This window comes from Pinus tabuliformis, chromosome 6 (genome assembly GCF_031772625.1).
Source record: "Pinus tabuliformis cultivar Carrire ecotype Pingquan chromosome 6, CPIR1, whole genome shotgun sequence".
Classification (NCBI taxonomy): domain Eukaryota; kingdom Viridiplantae; phylum Streptophyta; class Pinopsida; order Pinales; family Pinaceae; genus Pinus; species Pinus tabuliformis.
This window is the reverse complement of record NC_142292.1, coordinates 1,724,224,340-1,724,242,852: the sequence shown is the minus strand read 5'-3', so window position 1 is coordinate 1,724,242,852 and position 18,513 is coordinate 1,724,224,340. Positions and strand designations below refer to the sequence as shown.

General features: G+C 36.8%; 1 pseudogene; it reads left to right on the top strand.

Moving 5' to 3' along the window:
• The first annotated feature begins 14,435 nt into the window (after window positions 1-14,435).
• On the top strand, window positions 14,436-15,709 carry LOC149265697 (uncharacterized; annotated as a pseudogene).
• Window positions 15,710-18,513: the final 2,804 nt, after the last annotated feature.

The window sequence follows — 18,513 nt, the reverse complement described above, 5'->3', positions numbered from 1 at the left end:
CTAGAGACCTAAATTCCTTGAAGCTTTTGGGATATAGAGAGTAAAATTATAACTACAGGGGAGTAATTCCCACTATCAATCAATTCAATAAATCAAAGTAACAGAAAATACACCATAAACCAACGAGATATAGTTTATGAATAGATGTTACCTCTTTAATTCCAAAGTAGTAGGTACAAGGTTTGGTGAGGGGATACCAATTTGTTAAAATTGGAAACTAGGGACAAATTCCACTTTAGACAACTCATTTTATGGAGATGATTATTGCAATGAATTCATCTTTTCGAGAGGACCAAAATCGACCTAAAGATCACTAAAATTGGATAAGGGAAAATATATTTTTGAATACAATCCCACTCATGTGTAACTCATCAAGGTCAGCTTGGGGTTAATTAACCAAGTCAAACCCCTCTCCATCTCTCCTATAAAAGGATGTGACCTCTATCCTCATTATACACATCGATATCTCATTTTTCTCCTCTCTGAAATAGCTATAGAAGAACATCTCCAATGAAGGTGATGAGGGCAAGGTTGGATTCATTTTAGTCTCCTCCATGGGCCAAGCTCCAGAGGCAGGAGGCCGAGATTGGTTTGGAGAAAGTCTAAGCATATTTTTAAATTGTTTTGGGCTCATTTACCTTCAATTACAGGTTTGAATTTGAGCAGAGAGGAAGCCGCATTTGTTAAGGGCTACTTTATCATGTTTTGGGTATACTATTGAGTGGGTCTTCTCTTTAATTGTAAGTCACATTCATAACAGATTGGTACTGTTATAGCTCCAAATATCACCCTTTTTTACTTTTTATGCTTGCTTTATGGCCTAGGGCAACGCCTCCTTCTAGACTTGGTCCAAATATTTTAAAAACAGTGTTTTACTCCCTGTATGCTACTTTGCCCTATGTTAAAAGTGTGTACACACGAGTCAGTCTATACCCAACCTGCGTATATGTGTTAAAACACTTAAAATAATTAAATTTCCTTAACTATGGGTGGAGATCATGGGTTTTACCTATTGATTACCTATTAGTGCCCATGGCCCAACTGTTCCCAACTATTTCCCAACTAAAAAACTAATTTGGGAGAAGTATAAAATGACTTCAATGGGAAGGCCTTGAGGAGGAGAGAAAGGATAGAATTACTATACTGAGATTATCCCCTGATCAAGTCTAAAGAATGTCTGTGCTTCAAGCACTTCCCCAAGTTCAGGAAACCCTTGATTCCTTAAGTTTTGATATTCTCTCACATGCTTGGAGATATAATGCTATTGGTTATGGAAGGAGGTTTTTGAAGGCTGGGACTGGATGAACCTGGAGGATGGTTCCACTTGGAGCTGAAAGAGGAAGACTCAGGTGAAATCTTTCAATGTTTTATTATAGTTTTCTACAATAAAAGAAACGTTGTCTTGTTCCTGATATCAACTTTGTTTATGCATCTGATGTTATTGTTATGGTTTATATATGAATGACTATTTCAATGTATAACTAGCCATCTACCTATATGATATAAAGTTTATTTCACTACAATTCTTTATCTATATGCTGCTATGTGTATTCAAATTGGCTGATTTGCAAGTTTGAAGATCATTAGGAGTTGCAGAGGGTTTGAACCCTGGTTGGAACTACCCAAATGAAGGACATCTAGGTATGTTCATCCTCGCATAGTTAGTTTGTTTAAGCATATTGCCTGAGTTGAATGCTTGTTTCTTGCTATAGATTACTCCTGCTCTGTTAGGGTTCTAACCGAAAGCCCTAGGGGACTTATTCCCTCAGTAGAATTGGTGACTCTGCTGGGGATAACAATCTTGTTATTCCTAGGTTGGGTTATTTAGTGCCAATCAGGGCTCAGTTCTTACTTTTCTTGCTGTCACTGTACTGCCTGCTCCTATAGGAACTTAAGCTTCAAGTCTGATCTTTTTCATCAGGCCTCATTTTTTATTTTTCTTGTAAAACTTCATATACGCATCATTCTCTATTTACAGAAGCGTACACATGCTTGTTTCTGTGAACTGAAACAACGTATACATGAGTTTCTTTTGGCAGAAGCGCGTGTACATGCAGCTATGTAGAGACACGGTTACATATAAAAAAAATTGCATGATTTTTTCAAATCTTTCTTTCTGGAAAGATTTGTTTCTTGGTCTGTGTGGTTTCTGAGTGGTTAGTTTTTGTTTTTAGAATTTAATTTTTCAGTGAGCTTATTATTACAAATTCTCTCCTATTTTGAAAAGTTTTTGGCCTCGATTTGCTTTATAGTGAGTTTTATGATTTGTGTTTGAACACACAAGGCTTCTTATAGAGGTTCTTGAGTGTTGTGGTCTTCCAGAACAGAAGATTGTTTGTAATCTTTGTTTCAAACTTCATTTTTATGCTTTTCTTACTTTGCTTCCTATCAACTTTGTGGCCATTCACTTTTTCTTGCTTTTCGAAAGTTTCTTGTTGATGAATTTGAAAGTGTGTCTTTCCTGATTCCTTGATCAGTTTTCTCAAAGCTCTTTTTGCTGATTTCAGATCGTTTAGTGCAAGTTGAAACACCTATTTTGTTCAAGTTTTCATTCATGTTGAATTGATAACTTGCAAAGTTTCCTTGTGATTTGCTTTCAGTCTTTGATTCTTTGGTGGAATTTTGAGTGATTTTGAAAATTTGTTTTTATTGTTTTTGGAAAAAGAAAAGTCCTTCAAAAACATTGTTTTTGCTTTCTTTTCCGAATTTGAGTTTGGTTTCTTTTGGTTTTTAAGAGTGATTTGTGATCTTTTTGATTAGTCCTTCTTGTTTTGGGAAAGATTTTGTGTTCAAAATTCTTATTCCTTTCAAAAACATAAGTTGGCTTATAAAAAAATTGATTTCATTTCTTTTTAGAGTAATCTAGAATTTTGCATTATCATGTACACTTTGCATTAGGGTAGTTGTGCATTATTAAAGCATCAATAGTTTTTTAGTTTTTGTGAGTGTGAAGTCTGCTACAAGAAAAGAAAAGGAATTTTTTTTTTGCTTTATAGAAGTTCTTAGAACCCAAGTAGAAGTTGATTTTCATCGAAGAACAAACAAGTGCATTGCATATAAGTTAGCTTTTCATTAATTTCTTTTACTTCATAAGAACACCATTAGTTTCACTTTTGTATTGTCCCTTGACTTAAAAGAAAAACCACTTAAAATCAAGTGCTTAATAAAATAAGCTAGAACTTTTTATAGTGTTAATCAGATACACCAACAAGTTTTAGGTTATTTAGGGCATTGGATTAGGGGAGAGGAGAGTAATTTCTCCAAGGCCACTCTAAATTGTAAAACATAGAAATCTGAATAAAGAGTGAAATCCAATAGCATTACGGAGACCGAGAAAGCTCCGTGACTGGGAGTTAAGCACTAGGGTTTGTGAATATAAGGAGGAGAGATACCCCCTCTCTTACTTGTCGGATCTTACCTCATGATTGTTCCACCCGGCTTCTGATACGAGTTTGTATCTTTAGTTGCCTATCCTAGGGATCTACACAGGTTGCTATGGAGGGGAATCCCATGGCACCTGAGGTCGATGTTGCATCATGTTCAATGGTACTTCTCGAGGTGTTATAGACATATTTGGGAACATCAACCCCAAACCTACATGTCGATGTATTAGGGTTCATCAACCCCTAAAATAGTTGTTTTATACCCTAAAATAACTAAGTCATCTGAATGCCTCATTCCCCAAAAGTTCTAGCTAAAAAATCATCCAGAAAGTGCCTAAACTGAACCATATCTGAAAGCCCTGTGTTAGGATGAGATGCATCTCACCTGCTACACTGTCTAAGTGACATGCATCACAGTTTGGCCTTTTAGTAAGGGCGATGGGCGAGGTTGGACAAAATTTTGGGACATTTTGTGAGTTGGTTCTCATGGAATCTTCTAGAAACTTCTCATGTGCCACTTGCCTCTCTGAATTCGCCCAAGGATGAATGACCAAGGAAACTAGGAAACCATCTCCAATTCCCCTCTCTTGTGGAACTAATTTCAACAAATGGAATGGAATTCATCATCCCCATTGATGACTCACCCTCTTACAATCATCTATAAAAGGATCTCCCATCCAAGAGATTAGAAGGCTGAATTATCCTGAGTTGTAAGGAAGTGCTGCTAGTTTTAGTATTGAGGTGAGAACATTGTGATATTTTTGGTGCGTTCTTGCTAATTCATGAGGTGAATAAGGCTTGAAGCTGGGAGTATGGCGTTGGATCAAAATTCTTATGGGTTGTAATTATCCTTGATATCAATAAAGTTCTTCAAGATTTTTCCCAATTGATTGTGTTAACTGTAAATGCATTCATTTGTTTATCATATTTTTGATTCTATGAGGTTTATGCTGTGATCGATCATTATGCTTTGACAGGTCTTTGTTTCTGTAGTTGTGCAGGTACTCTCCAAGTGTGTTAAGCACGGGGAGGAGTTACGGGATCAGCCAAAGGAGAGGGAGATCAAGCAAGGATTCAAGCGAAAGTTACAGGTTGGTCTTTCATAATCTCTTTCTTATCTATCACTCATAGGAAAGATATTGAATTGCTTTAAACTATTATTTATAGGTTAGCTACCAAACATAGAGGGTTAGTTGTTCGATAAGACGCTAATTTTCCTAGAAACAGGAGGGCACCCTTGCGAAGCTTGGGGGCTTGCACCAGCAAAGGCTGTTGTCTGGAGGTCAACGTAACTACCTCTGATACCTTCGCTAGTAGACCTAGGGTGTAATTACCCCAGTCTATTTTCGGAAGGCCCTTTTTATTCACTTTCTTGTATTTTGGTGTCCAGTCCTAATCACTCAGAGTGGAAATACTTGGAAGATGTTTGATTGCTGAATTATTTAGGGACATTTTTTAGTGTGTGTTATGTGCTCCTAGTCAGCCTAGCTTTCGATTTTCTTGAGTATTTAAGTAGATCTTTTTAAAATAATCCAAATTGGCTGACCGATCACTTAGACGGTCTTGTAGACTTCATGGGCTTTCACCTGCGAATCCAGAGCCTTCTCCTAGAAGGCGTAGGAGCAATTATGTGAGTGGTTTTCAACCAGTGGCAGCTAGTGCATAGGAGATTGATCCTTAACTTGGGGGCATCAGTGTACAAGGTAGACCTAGTACTACCTCCGAGTTAGAGAGGAACACACCAATTCTTTCTCGAGTACTCTTCCAGTCGAAAGATAATATTCAGGTAGAAGAGCTCTCAGAGTCAATTGCAGCTCTGAATTCTCCTCTCCCTTCTAATCATCCAGACATATTGTTATACATCGGAACTCTGACATAGAGGCTTTCAAGCCTAGGTCCACACACATACATCCCTTCAATGACCACTGTTGGAAGCATGGCATCCACCATGATTGCTACGAGTATGCAGACTCCTATATCAGTACAAGGGGGAGGAATTATTTCCATCCCTTCTACATCTTTATTTGGTTCTACTGCCAACACATCCTTGTTTGGGTCTACTTCCATTTCGTCGATGAGTGGAAGTTCCCAAGCTAATGCATCCAGTTTTGGATTCTTCCCTTTTGGAATGCCCTTTCGAGGTATTCCTTCAGTTTCATTAAGTGTACCATTAATCGCCTCCATGTCCATGATGAGTGGATCGGCCTATTTTCAAGGTTTCCCATTTGGAAGTGGTCATATACCACATTCCAATCGGACAGTGGGATCTATGCCTTTTCCTTTTATAGGTCAAGGTAGTAATCCCTTCTAGAGTTGGACAAACCCTGCAGTTAGCAGAATAGGAACTCGGAATCAGTTTTTCGGCCAGCAAGGGAATGTGCCATATTCCTCAATGAATTAATTTCAAAGTTTTCCACCCTTAGCTAATGCTTGGAACCCTTAGCAAGGGTTGTTAGCTTCTAATAATAATTTGTTAGGAGGAAACTTTGTCGCTTACAGAGGCTTTTCGGCTGCAGTTGGTCAAACTCTGAGTTTTTTTGGACCACAAGGGTCACCTTTTGGTTCAGTAGGTTATACCAGTTACTTCGGGAAACCTGGTGCCTTTCAAAATCCAGGTCATTCTTTTTCGACTTTTGGGAACCCCGCCTAATCTGGGTGTAATCCCCAAGGTCCTCCGCGACTTTTGTTTCTGGCCATGCTAAATCTTCCAAACTTGACTAAGTTAATGAATGATCTGATTAGGTACAATCCAGCTTGGCCTCCAGTTGCAACCAAAATTCCATCGGATATCCCAGAGTTCGAAGGGAAGAGTGGTGAAGACCCAAGAAACCACGTAACCACATTCCATTTATGGTGTTCATCTAACTCCCTGTTCGATGATTCGATCAGGTTGAGATTATTTTAGCACACCTTAACTGGGAATGCGGCTAAGTGGTATATAAAGTTGCCAAAGGGAACCTTTACATATTTCATTGATTTGGCTATCATTTTCTTAAACCATTTTCAGTTGCATGTCCGTTACGAAGCCAGAACTGAACTTCTAGCCAATTTTCGTCAAGACATGGCTACTCACATTTCTGATCATATTCAAGAATGGAGACAAAGAAAGAGGCTCATGAACGCTGAAATTCCACCTGAATTCCGTCTTGAATGGTTTTTAAAATCGTTACAACCAGAGATCTCCAAGGATGTTTCTATGTCCAAAGTTTATTCTGAAGAGTAGGCTATGTTTCTTGCCCAGTAGTTAGAACTAATATATTCTCAATCTGGGACTCTTCAGAAGATCTTGCCTGATGCTCCTAGGTCCATGGTTGACATAGCCAAACTGAAGCCAAGTCCACATGCTGGCGGTGTTGTTGGATCGATTGATGTGAATGCGGTGAACCTTTTAAGCCAATTGCAGCAATTCTCTCTACAAACTGCTTCTTTTAATCAGGCTACACCGCCTACTCCTTCACCTTCCCAAACCTGTTTCGTAAACATTATTCAAGCTTCTAACCCCAAAGGAAATCAAAATTCTGATGGGAAGAAGAAGGGACGAGGTAAAAAGAAGAATCATGATGGGAAGGGTAATGCAAACAAACCTGACAATGGTGTTAGTGAGGGTGGAAAAGAGTCTAAGAAGAAAGTCAAGTTTCCGTGCAAGTTATGCAGTGGAGACCGTTTGACTCATCTCTGCCCAAAAATTCAAGATTCTCACTGCTTGTTAGTGCAACACGGGTCTTCTAGCTCCCAAGCTATCTTAACTAACCCTTTCCCCCAAGGGCAGCAGTTGCTTGCTGGCATGAACTCAAACCCTGTTACCTCTGCAGGGGGCAACGAGGAGGCGGATAATTCCTCAAATGTTTTCATGATGAGTTCTACTGTCAATGTGGCTACATAGTCACAGGATTATGGTGAAGCAGAAACATGCAAGGATAAATCTGTCCCTGGAACTACGAATCCACTTAATATTGAGTGACCCTCTGTCGAGTCTATACCTCAGATACTGAAAGGTTCCGCCAAACCCGCGACTATCAACCTGAATGCTAGGGCAGCCCAAAACTACTCCATTGTAGAAGATCTGACTCAAATTCCATGTGCTATGTCTGCTTTAGAGGTACTCCAGTCGTGTTGAGCTCAACGAAGTGCTTTGCTTTCAGCTATCAAGGCAGTCGATCTAAAAAATTCTTTAGTGCTCACTTTTGACATGCCTAATGTTAAAAAGAGACTTCCTCCTCATATGGCTTTTCAAATAAAGTCTACTTGCCATAAAACTAATATTTTTCAAACAGTTATAGATGAGGGAGCTTCCATATGTGTAATGTGTATGTCATGTTGGAAGGCCATTGGATCGCCTTCAGCTGTTCCTTCACCCACTCTTCTGATAGCATTTGACAGTCATTCTCATAGGCCACACAGGATTATCTTGGCCTTTCCTATATGCGTTGGAGGAAATGTCATTAAAATCGAAGTAGAACTCATTGATGCCAACCTAGATTGTAATCTCCTCATAGGATGGAATTGGATTTATGAAATGGATGTTGTAGTTTTGACTCTATTTCGAGTCCTTTGTTTTCCTCGTGAGGGGAAAATTGTTAAGGTTAATAAATTGGATTATTCTCTAGTTGACCCTCGAGAAACTTTGGATTCTACTATTCTGCTGGTGGATAACCCCCGTCAACCTATCGGGAATCTAGGATTTGGGATGTATTCTTCATTGATGGGTACATTTTATCTTCCCACTCCTATAGCTAGAATCAATTCCATTTCGTGCTCCAAAGAGTCTTCACGGGAAGAGTTCTTACAGACTCGTTATTTTTCAGACCCTTGGACCTTGCCTTCACCTACAACCACATTAGATGAAGGACAAGTTAGTGGAATGGCATTCCCTATGTCTGTAGCAGAGCTTAGATATCAGTCTATCGTTAACTCTACAGACGACCATCCTACTCCTTTTTCAGAGGAAGAGTTAGATGGTGATGTGGCCCCAGCTTGGACCCTTGACTCTACTTTTGCTATGGATTGCTTAGATATGGTTTTACCATCTGAGGAAGCAATCTTAGAAGCAATGATGGGTGTAGATTGACCTTGGGAAGATTTACACCATTGTTCATATTTTCTTCCCCCATTGCAGGAAGTCAAATCCATGTTCTCCAATCTACTTACTAGCGATGTTTGTATGGTTTCAAACCCTTTGGCTCTAGCACAGATCTGTGCCGAAGGTAATATGTCAGTCATTTCAAAAACCGTACCGATAAACATCTATAGGAACCCTAATGTGATAGAAATTGTCTTCATTGGAGTTGAGCGTTCCCCTAAAGAGATTCAAATTTACATCGACTTATTTAAAGAGTTTCGAGATGTATTTGCTTGGTCTTATGAAGAAATGCCTAGTATTGATCCATCCATCATTCAGCATGAGATCAATACATATGAAAATGCTAAGCCAATTCGTCAGAAACTTCAGTCGGTCAATCCTAGGAAAGTAGCAGCTATTGAAGCTGAAGTAGAAAAGATACTCAAGGCGAGTTTCATACACCCCATTCCTCTATCCGATTAGGTTTCTAATCCAATCCCGGTTGATAAAAAACAAGGAATGATTTGATTGTGCATTGACTTTAGGGATTTGAATAATGCTTGTCTGAAAGATAATTACCCCACATCGTTAATTGATTATATGATCTGTTATGTTTCTTGATATGCAGACATTCTTTACTTTCTCTGAGCATGGGTATGCCCACCTCAGACAGTTGTTTCTTTCTGATCTTCTTTTGCTAGCTTGGCAGGTTGAAATCTGGTGAAGTCCTCCTCAGTTTTTGACAGGTTTCCTTTCCATATACTTAATGCATTTTGGCCATCATGTACCCCTTATGACCTCATATAATAGGGGGCATCTGTTATAGCTCCAAATATCACTCTTTGTATTTTTTATGCTTGCTTTATGGCCTAGGGAAACCCCTCCTTCTAGAATTGGTCTAAATATTTTTAAAATAGTTTTTTACTCCCTGTACGCTACTTTTCCCTATGTTAAAAGAATGTACACGCGGGTCAGTCTATACCCAACCCGCGTATATGTGTTAAAACACTTTAAAAAATTAACTTTTCTTAACTATGGGTGGAGATTACAAGTTTTACCTGTTGATTACCTATTAGTGCCTGTGGCCCAATTGTTCCCAACTGTTCCCCAACTAAAAAACTAATTTGGTAGAAGTATAAAAAGACTTCAAAGGGAAGGCCTTAAGGAGGAGAGAAAGGATAGAATTACTATACTGAGATTATCCCCTGATCAAGTGTGAAGAATACCTGTGCTTCAAGCACTTCCCCAATTTCGGGAAACCCTTGTTTCCTTAAGTTTTGATATTCTCTCACATGCTTGGAGATATCATAGTATTGGTTATGGAAGGAGGTTGTTGAAGGCTGGGACTGGACGGACCTAGAGGATGGTTCCACTTGGAGCCAGAAGAGGAAGACTCAGCTGAACTCTTTCCATGTTTTATTATAGTTTTCTACAATAAAATAAACGTTGTCTTGTTCCTGATATCAACTTTGTTTATGCATCTGATGTTAGTGTTATGGTTTATATATGAATGACTATTTCAATGTATAACTAACCATCTACTTATATGATATATAGTTGATTTCACTACAATGCTTTATCTATATGTTGTTATGTGTATTCGAATTGGCTGATTTGCAGGTTCGAAGGTCATTAGGAGTTGGAGAGGGTTTGAACCCTAGCTGGAACTACCCAAATGAAGGACATCCAGGTATGTTCATCCTTAAATAGTTACTTTTTTAAGCATGTTGTCTAAGTTGAATGTTTTTTCTTGCTGTATATTTCTCCTACTTTGCTACGGTTTTGACCCAAATCCCTAAGGGACTTATTCCCTCAACAAGTACAGGTAGACCTTAGTGTTTATATTCCTTGAAACATAAGGACGAGATGTTGGTTGGTATCACAGCTAGGTCGTAGGCCTAGTCTCCATGGATTAGGTGGACCGAAAGGCTTATTTGAGGTCGAAATTAGCTCAGAACAACTGATAGATGTGAATAGAACCTAGTGAAGGGAAGTCGTTGCCTTTAAAGGAGATCTGGAGGTAAGAAGAAGAGTTGTAGAAGTGTGAAATAAAACCTAACTAGGACTCATAATTGATTGGGTGGTTTCTTTGGCATTTGAACAGTGGTATTGCTCTTCATATTGGCAAGTCAATTTTGACTTTGATTGTAATCTCTCTCACTCTCTCTCTATTGAAAATTTGATAATAATAATAATAAGAATTGATCAAGGTTTTGCCCCATCTTGGGGTTTTCCTTGGCTTCAACCAATCTTGTGTTCTCTTGTATTGCCTTGTCTTCTGCATTTATCATCTATGTTGTTCCTTCAATTAGTATCAATGTGATAATGTGTTACGTGATTACTTATGGAACTTAATTGGAATTGTAAATGGTCTAGTATGAAACATTGAAGTAATTGTCCTAATCAAAGAACATGTTAAATTATTTTAACATGGGATCAGAGATTAGGTGAGTACAAGCCCAAGCAAGAGAGAATACAATCACTAAGAAGTTTTTAAGGTTCAACCTCTTATCTCTGCAATTTATCAGAAGATACTAGCAAAGAAAATTCTAATAGTTAGATCTCCTTTTCTAAGGTCTGGTATGATGGTTTTGAATTCAATTTTGTGGTAAGAAGGTTCAGTTGGATCCAATATTTAAAGCAGCTAGGGCTTGAGTTACAGGAATGTTTTGACTCTCTAGAGAGAAGATTCATCATTATAGGCTAGCTTATCAAGACAAATGGCTCGCATACTATCTAAGGATTGTATTTCTTTTGAGGTCTGTATTTTTGTCCATGGTTTGTCTTGGAGGACCTCGGCTTGCATTGTCACACATTTTTTGGATCACATTTTATTATCTCTGACCCACTCGGTATTCAGAGGCATCACTTCAGGTAGTGTTTTATTTCCACAGAGGCAAAGCTACAAGCATCACTATATTAGCCATGCCTCGTTATACCTCTGTCCACGGTGACATCAATATATTCATTCTTCTATGTTTTGTGGCTCTTCAAAGTGGGTCACTACAATGTCATGGAAGTGACTCACTATGACTACATAATGACTTCATTCATACCTTCTCAAGAAGTCTGCTCAAACCCCATGATTTGATTCTTTGTTGTCCTTAAGGCTCGTATTATTTATGGTGCTCATTAATTTCTCTAAGGTATGACTTATCTAAGTCTTGCATGTATACTCCAGACCTGCACTCCATTAGACTCTATGAATGGAAATATTATGTGCCTCATAATTATTCACACCATGATCAGTGGTCTTCATCACAGTATATATATATATATATATATATATATATATATATATATATATATATATATATATATATATATATATATATATATATATATATATATATATATATATATATATATATATATATATATATATATATATATATATATATATATATATATATATATATATATATATATATATATATAGATATATAGATATATAGATATAACAGTGACCTATATTGGTTGACCTATATTGGCCATGACATGATGAATGAGGTATTATATATTAGTGATGTATGTGTCACATGGATAGTAGTACTCAGCAAAACTCATAACAGTGACTACAATTCTGGACAATGATCTATTTTAACCTCGTGGAATAACATAAATTTTGATGTCAGTGACTTTCCTGGATGAGGACAGTAAGATAAATGGAGATTAATGCATTATGCTGATAGTATGAGTCTTGCACTTCCTGTAGTGACCTGATCACACACACACACACACATATATATATACGCAATTCAAATTGCTTATATCAGTTGAACCAACCTGTGAATATTTTTTATTTACTGTGGGTTCATTGAGATCGTAGATATAGACTTCAATAAATTTTTGGTCACCAACATCAAGCAGTGGAAGCATTTGATTCTTGCAAAGTCAATCCTCTCTCAGTTTGAGAAGAATTAGTCTCCTTGAAATCTTCTATACTAAGCCTCAAGTAGCAGAGTAGAAATTATGTTGAAGTCATAAATATTGAATCTCTCAAGGAGTGATCCTCCTAGAATTTTGAAAGATCTTAAGCAATCATAAAAGTAAAAAATAGAATACTATTCAGTGAAAATTCTTGGTTACCCCACAATTATATGTATGTGGTATTTTTCAATGTATGGAACCTCAAACTTAGCACTATTTATGCTCCAACATTATGTATGACATCGTTACTATTTAGTAGCAATGGTGATACGTTGTAGTACCTATAAATTGATGACACTGTTACAGTCTTGTTCACAAATGAAGTTGTGAACAAGACAGATATGAACTCTAGAAAGCTTGATTGTCATCCTTTGAAAGGTTATCTTCTATAAAGAAGCTACAGGGATATTCAATAGGACAATAAATGACCCAGATTTGGTAGGGATATTCATCTAGACATTTCCCTTTACAAGCAAGAATATTAGTATTTGTGGGACAATATGGCCTTTGGTTGAAGCAGAGAGTGGTGAATAAATCGTAACAATTGTTATTGCAAAGAAACAAGCATTTTTTGAGTTATGAAAGATTCTACCTTGATCTATTCTCTTCAAGATTTATTTGAATGCTCAAGGATGAATTTGGAAGGATTGGAAATGTTTTTACAATAAACCAAGTCTAAAATTGTCAAGTTTATCTTTTGAGACTTGCTGAGGGACCCCATACTTGTGGGAATGGTTGCATCACTTTGGTTAGCCCTCTGCACTAGAAATTTAGTTCTCTGTTGAGATAAGAATCTTTACCAAAGATAGAAGCTCTCTAGATATTGGGCAGAAGGTTGACATACCACCACTCTCAACATATATGAAGAGGGGATACCTATTTAGCCACTGCTTAGAGTATTTATTTCTACTCTTATGTTTCACTTGATGTATCTTTCTTCGCAATAAGGTAATATATGATGATGCCTTCGTAAAGAAAACATAAAATAAAATAAGGGAATTGCATACTTCCATAGAGACTAAGAGAATCAAAAGGCTTTTTCTAGATCTAGACCACAAACATAAGAATGCTTCTAGCAATTTGACTTCAAGAAAGTAGATTGATGCAAAACATCAAGTGAAAAGTGCAAAAACATTTTGCAACTTTACATCCTAGAGAACTTTAAGCTAAGAACAATCACCTACCTTCCAACATAGTTATCCCTCTTTTAACATCTGCAAGGCATTGTGAATGTATCAACGCCCATGATAAACTCATTATGATGTTAGTGTTACATGTACCTTTTGAGAGACTGTCTCCTTGTCCAACAACTTCATGCTCACAATTCTGGAATTCACAAAACACATTAGAAGAAATACATCTTACTGGATAAACCAAGAACAACAAATATTTTCCATTTGCAGTTATTAAAGCATACTTGAATAAAAATCCTATATAGACATATTTTTTAAGAAAATAAAAGCATGAGGAGAACATAAAATATTTCCATGTGGTGGCTCAAAGATGGACCCACTATAAATTAAGAGCAATGAGAAGGCCAGCTGCAACTCTATGAACAAGTTATTTACAACTTGCAAGATAACCCACAAATAATCTTTGTTGTATAATATTTTTGGTGATTAGTTTTTTTTAGTATGACTATAATTTAAACCAGGAGTCTCATAAGATTCATTGCATACAAAAAATATGCATAAGATATGATAAAAGATTTGATTTTTTAATTTATTTGATTAAAGCGTCATTGATCTTGCAACTGCCAAAGACAACCCTTGCATCGCAAGAAGATACACACTGAGTAGTTTTGAAGTCTCCCTCCAAATATCATTGGGATTCTCTGTCACCTCCTCACAAGATGTAAACATTTATCCAACGCTTTCTAACATCCCAATCCACACAACATGTTATAGGAACTAGATTTGTTTCTCATATTGGTATATCTATTTTCTCTGGCACATTCAATGTATCCTTATAAATACACTGTGAGCATGTCTTTGTTATTACTAGTAAGAATTCATGGAGCAACACATCATAAAAATCATGGAGGCCAGGTAGATTAACATGTCTCCAATGCCAAGATGAATCCTAAGGAAACAAAATCTATTTTTGAAGTAATGGAATCTATGTCTACATATGAAAATGGAGAAAAACCTATCCATGTCCCTGTGTAAAAGGAACATGGCAGGGCTTGGAGTGAAAACAAGGGAACAACAATTTATTGCATGTTTCCAGGCTTAATTTTGGGTACAAACCTAATCCTTCATGCAAGAAAAATGCTCTATTTCCAATTTCAATTTTCAAGCTCTCATACTTGCAAGAACTCTTTATGATCTAGTGTTTCATGCATGACAACATCACAATTCCTTTGGGTTTTCATAAGTTGGCCCCCAATTTGGAGCAGTTGAGCCTGCATGCTAACAAGGGTCTGACTGGTGAAATTCCTAGGGATTTTGGTAGCTTGAGGGGATTACAGGTGTTGACACTCTTAGAAAAATATTCATGGGAGCATCCTACCATATGTGGGGAGGCTAAATAGTCTCATGCATTTAATTTTAGATTTTAGTTATAATTCTTTCAAGGGACAAATCCCTCAGGGAATGGGGATTTTAAGCAACTTGTTGGGGCTTGATTTAAGCTACAAAAATCTTAGAGGACCCATTCTGGAATCTCGTATAAATCTTAGGACGTTTCAAAAGCTGGATTTGAGCTGTAATTCCCTCACAGACCACATTCCTACAACTCTTTTGAACTTGAAAAACTTGGAGTTCATAGCTCTCAGCAACAATAAGATTACAAGAAGATTCCCTCCTTCGCTCAGAAGTTTAGAGAGCCTCCAGTACTTCATAATAGATAAGAATCCAATGTTTTCTCCATTGCCTGTTGAACTTGGAAAGCTCATAAATCTTAGGAGCTTAGGCTTGCTAGTTCTAGGTACTCATGTTCAATACCTATGGCTTATGGCAAATTTTTGAATCTAAGCTCTTTGAATTTGGAGAACAACAGGTTGTTAGGTAGGATTCCATCCATTATAGGTAATATTTCTCACATGTACCACCTTAATCCGAGTGGTATCATGTTGTCATGGGCACTCCCTTTATCATCAGATTTTTTGTACATGTTAGGTAAGAACATAGACTTGAAGGGGAACTCAGGTTTGTGCATCAATGCCTCCCAGGTTATGCAAAGATCTCAGTACTTGTGTGCAGATGTATGTGGAGCTTTGCCCATCAAAGAAAAGGGAAAATCACCAAATAAATCCATGGTAGTCATGTTGCATGGGGTGCACTAGAGAATCAATATGCTTGTAGTAAGTTGGATAGTATGTGCTTTACTAGCTTGAAAAATATATCTTTCTCCCATTCAATTCAGTTTTATTTGAGCTTGGAGATCAAGAAGTTGAAGGGCTAAATGCATAGATTGATAAAAATCTCTGTAGAGATTAATGTCTAAGTTGGTTATTGAAATTCTTTGCTATGCTTCATTTCTGTACCAGAAGTGCTGAGTGTTTAAGAGAATGCTTTACTAACAAATTTCTAGTTTACTTAGATTTCAATGTTATGAATAAAAATAGTGTAAACAACCTAGGTCATGGAATGTATGAGGCAATAATCTGTTGAGGATAAAATATTATATTATTACATTATGGATATTGGTGGATCAAATGAAAGCTCAATGTTGATTGGTAAAGTGGGTTTGCTTTGGGCTGAGTAAGTTGTAGCAAAGAGGGAAATGTGCTACTAAAGGCTGGGAATTAGGGGCATAGTAACATCTAATATAAGAAATAAAATTATAAATATTTTCTTGTCACATGGCCTCAACATTCCAATGGAATGCAAATAAAACCATAATTGGCAGAACAAGGATTCCTTACCAGCTTGTAACTTACGGATCAGTTGGTGATGGTTTGGAATGCCTGCCAAGGGTATGGGAGGAGTACCCACCTTAGAAGTCCCACCAGAAGTCTGAAGAGATAAATAAGTCCTTGGTATGGAGCTCAATGAGAGCTTACAAGTGAAACACATGGGGTTTGTTGAGAAAACTTGCAGGTTTTATAAAGCTAGCGTTTAAGGGATTTCCACTATCAATGAGCAGCATTATAGCTTGGGTCTCATTTAACATCTAATCTGCAAATAAACTGGTTTCAGTGCCACTTGTAACATAGAAAATACCACATCTAGAATGTTGAATGTCAAATTGGACTGCAACTTTTTAATGCCAAGCAATCTAAACAGACATAAGCACAAGCAGAAAGTGTGAATCCAAGAATCATGAAAAAGAAACAAAGATGTGGAATCATTAATAGAATAAGGCTCAAAATATAAGTAAAAATCCTATGGCATTGAAACTTAGAAGTTTAAATAAATCCATATGCTCTGAAGGAATGCACACATACATGGACAAAGAGAGAGGCAGATTAACTATGACTTTAACAAGAAAAGTTCTAACCATTTCCATGAAGCATCAAAATGAAGTTTCCTCTGTCAAACTAATGTCATATAGAATTAAATAAAAATTTAACAATCAAAATTTGGAGTTTCCTTAGCATATTTTATAGGGATACTAGTTATGGTGTTTGACACAACATATGGTACCAAAAATTTTGCAAATTTCCACAAATTGGTCAGATGCACATATTGCCATAAATATAACTTCTCTTGTTCATTTTACTTTGCATCACTTAAGGAAGAGAATAATTGAAAGATCAATAATTATCTTCAGTTAAATGCCTAAATTTAATTTCCCAACAAAAAACACAGTACAATTATGTACTCATTGTTTCAAAGAAATATACCCTACAACAAAAAATCCAGAAACCTTTAAAAATAAATTTTAATATATGGGTTTTCACAAAATTAGAAAATTATTAGGACACATTTTCTAGGATTTGCACTTTTCCAAACAACTATGCAAAACAGATTGGTCAAAAGTTCCATGGTCTCCTTGAGAGGCCCATCCATTAGAGAGTTGCAATGTTTGATGACCCAACTTTCTGTTAGAAAAAGGGAGATGATTTTGGTTTTTCTTTTATTGCCATATTTTCTTTGGTCTAAAAGATATACTATCCCTTCCAAGGATACAAAAATATTTCTATAAAATGTGTTGCCAATAGTTTTTGTATGAACTAGCAACTCAATTAGTATCAAGTTCCTTTTCTTTCAAGAGTATATTCTGACCACAGATTGCAGTCAAAACTACTCTTCTAGCCTTCGTGAGAAGGGGAAGTGTGGGTTGTAATGATGTATAGAGATACCATCATGATTGATGTTTCCTTCAAATTTAAGAATCAATTTCTTTAATAAGGAGTAGAAAACAGTACATTTCCAAGGATGCAGAAATAATTCTATAAAATGATTTTCCAGTTGTTTTTAGATGAACTAGAAACTCAGATTGGTACCCTTCTCTTTGGGGAGTATACAGATTGCAGTCAAAACTACCCTTCTAGCCTTCGTGGGAAGGGGAAGTGTAAGTTGTAACAACATATAGAGATCCCATCACGTTTGATGTTTCCTCCTAATTTAAGATTCAGTTTTCTTGCATAAGAGAAGAAAGCAAAGGAAAATGTTGAGAGCCATTTTTGGGAAAAGTTCAAAAATATTATAGTAGACATGAAGAAATACCTTAACATGGTTCCAATCCAAATTAACTGTTATGAACCCAAATTGATATTTGATTATTTTAATTGACAGAAACTCACATAGAAATCTAGAACTCTGAAACTAATGTAGGACATGAAACTAATAGGATGAGGCTAACAGAAAAGACAGTAATGACAGTAAATTCATTCATCACTAGAGAAACAACTCCTTGATCATGGTGGAAATATAACATCATTAAATAGTATTTGATAGCCAATTTTAGAGCACTACCAACAGAAAGTTCCAGTAGTAGTTACCAGTGTTCACAACAATGCACCCCCCACATTTCCCATTTTTTCATGACAGGGAAACTCAATGGGAGACACTTCCCCACATCCCCCTTTGGGGAAACACAAGGAGTAATGTTTCCCTTTTGTGGGAAACTCCCAGGCATACCCCCCACGACAAAACAAAATAGAGGACTGAGTCATTTGTGAGCTAAGGAGTTCCTTTAGATTTACAAATTTTACTCAAAGATTTATGTTAATTTTCAACCACATTTCTTGGT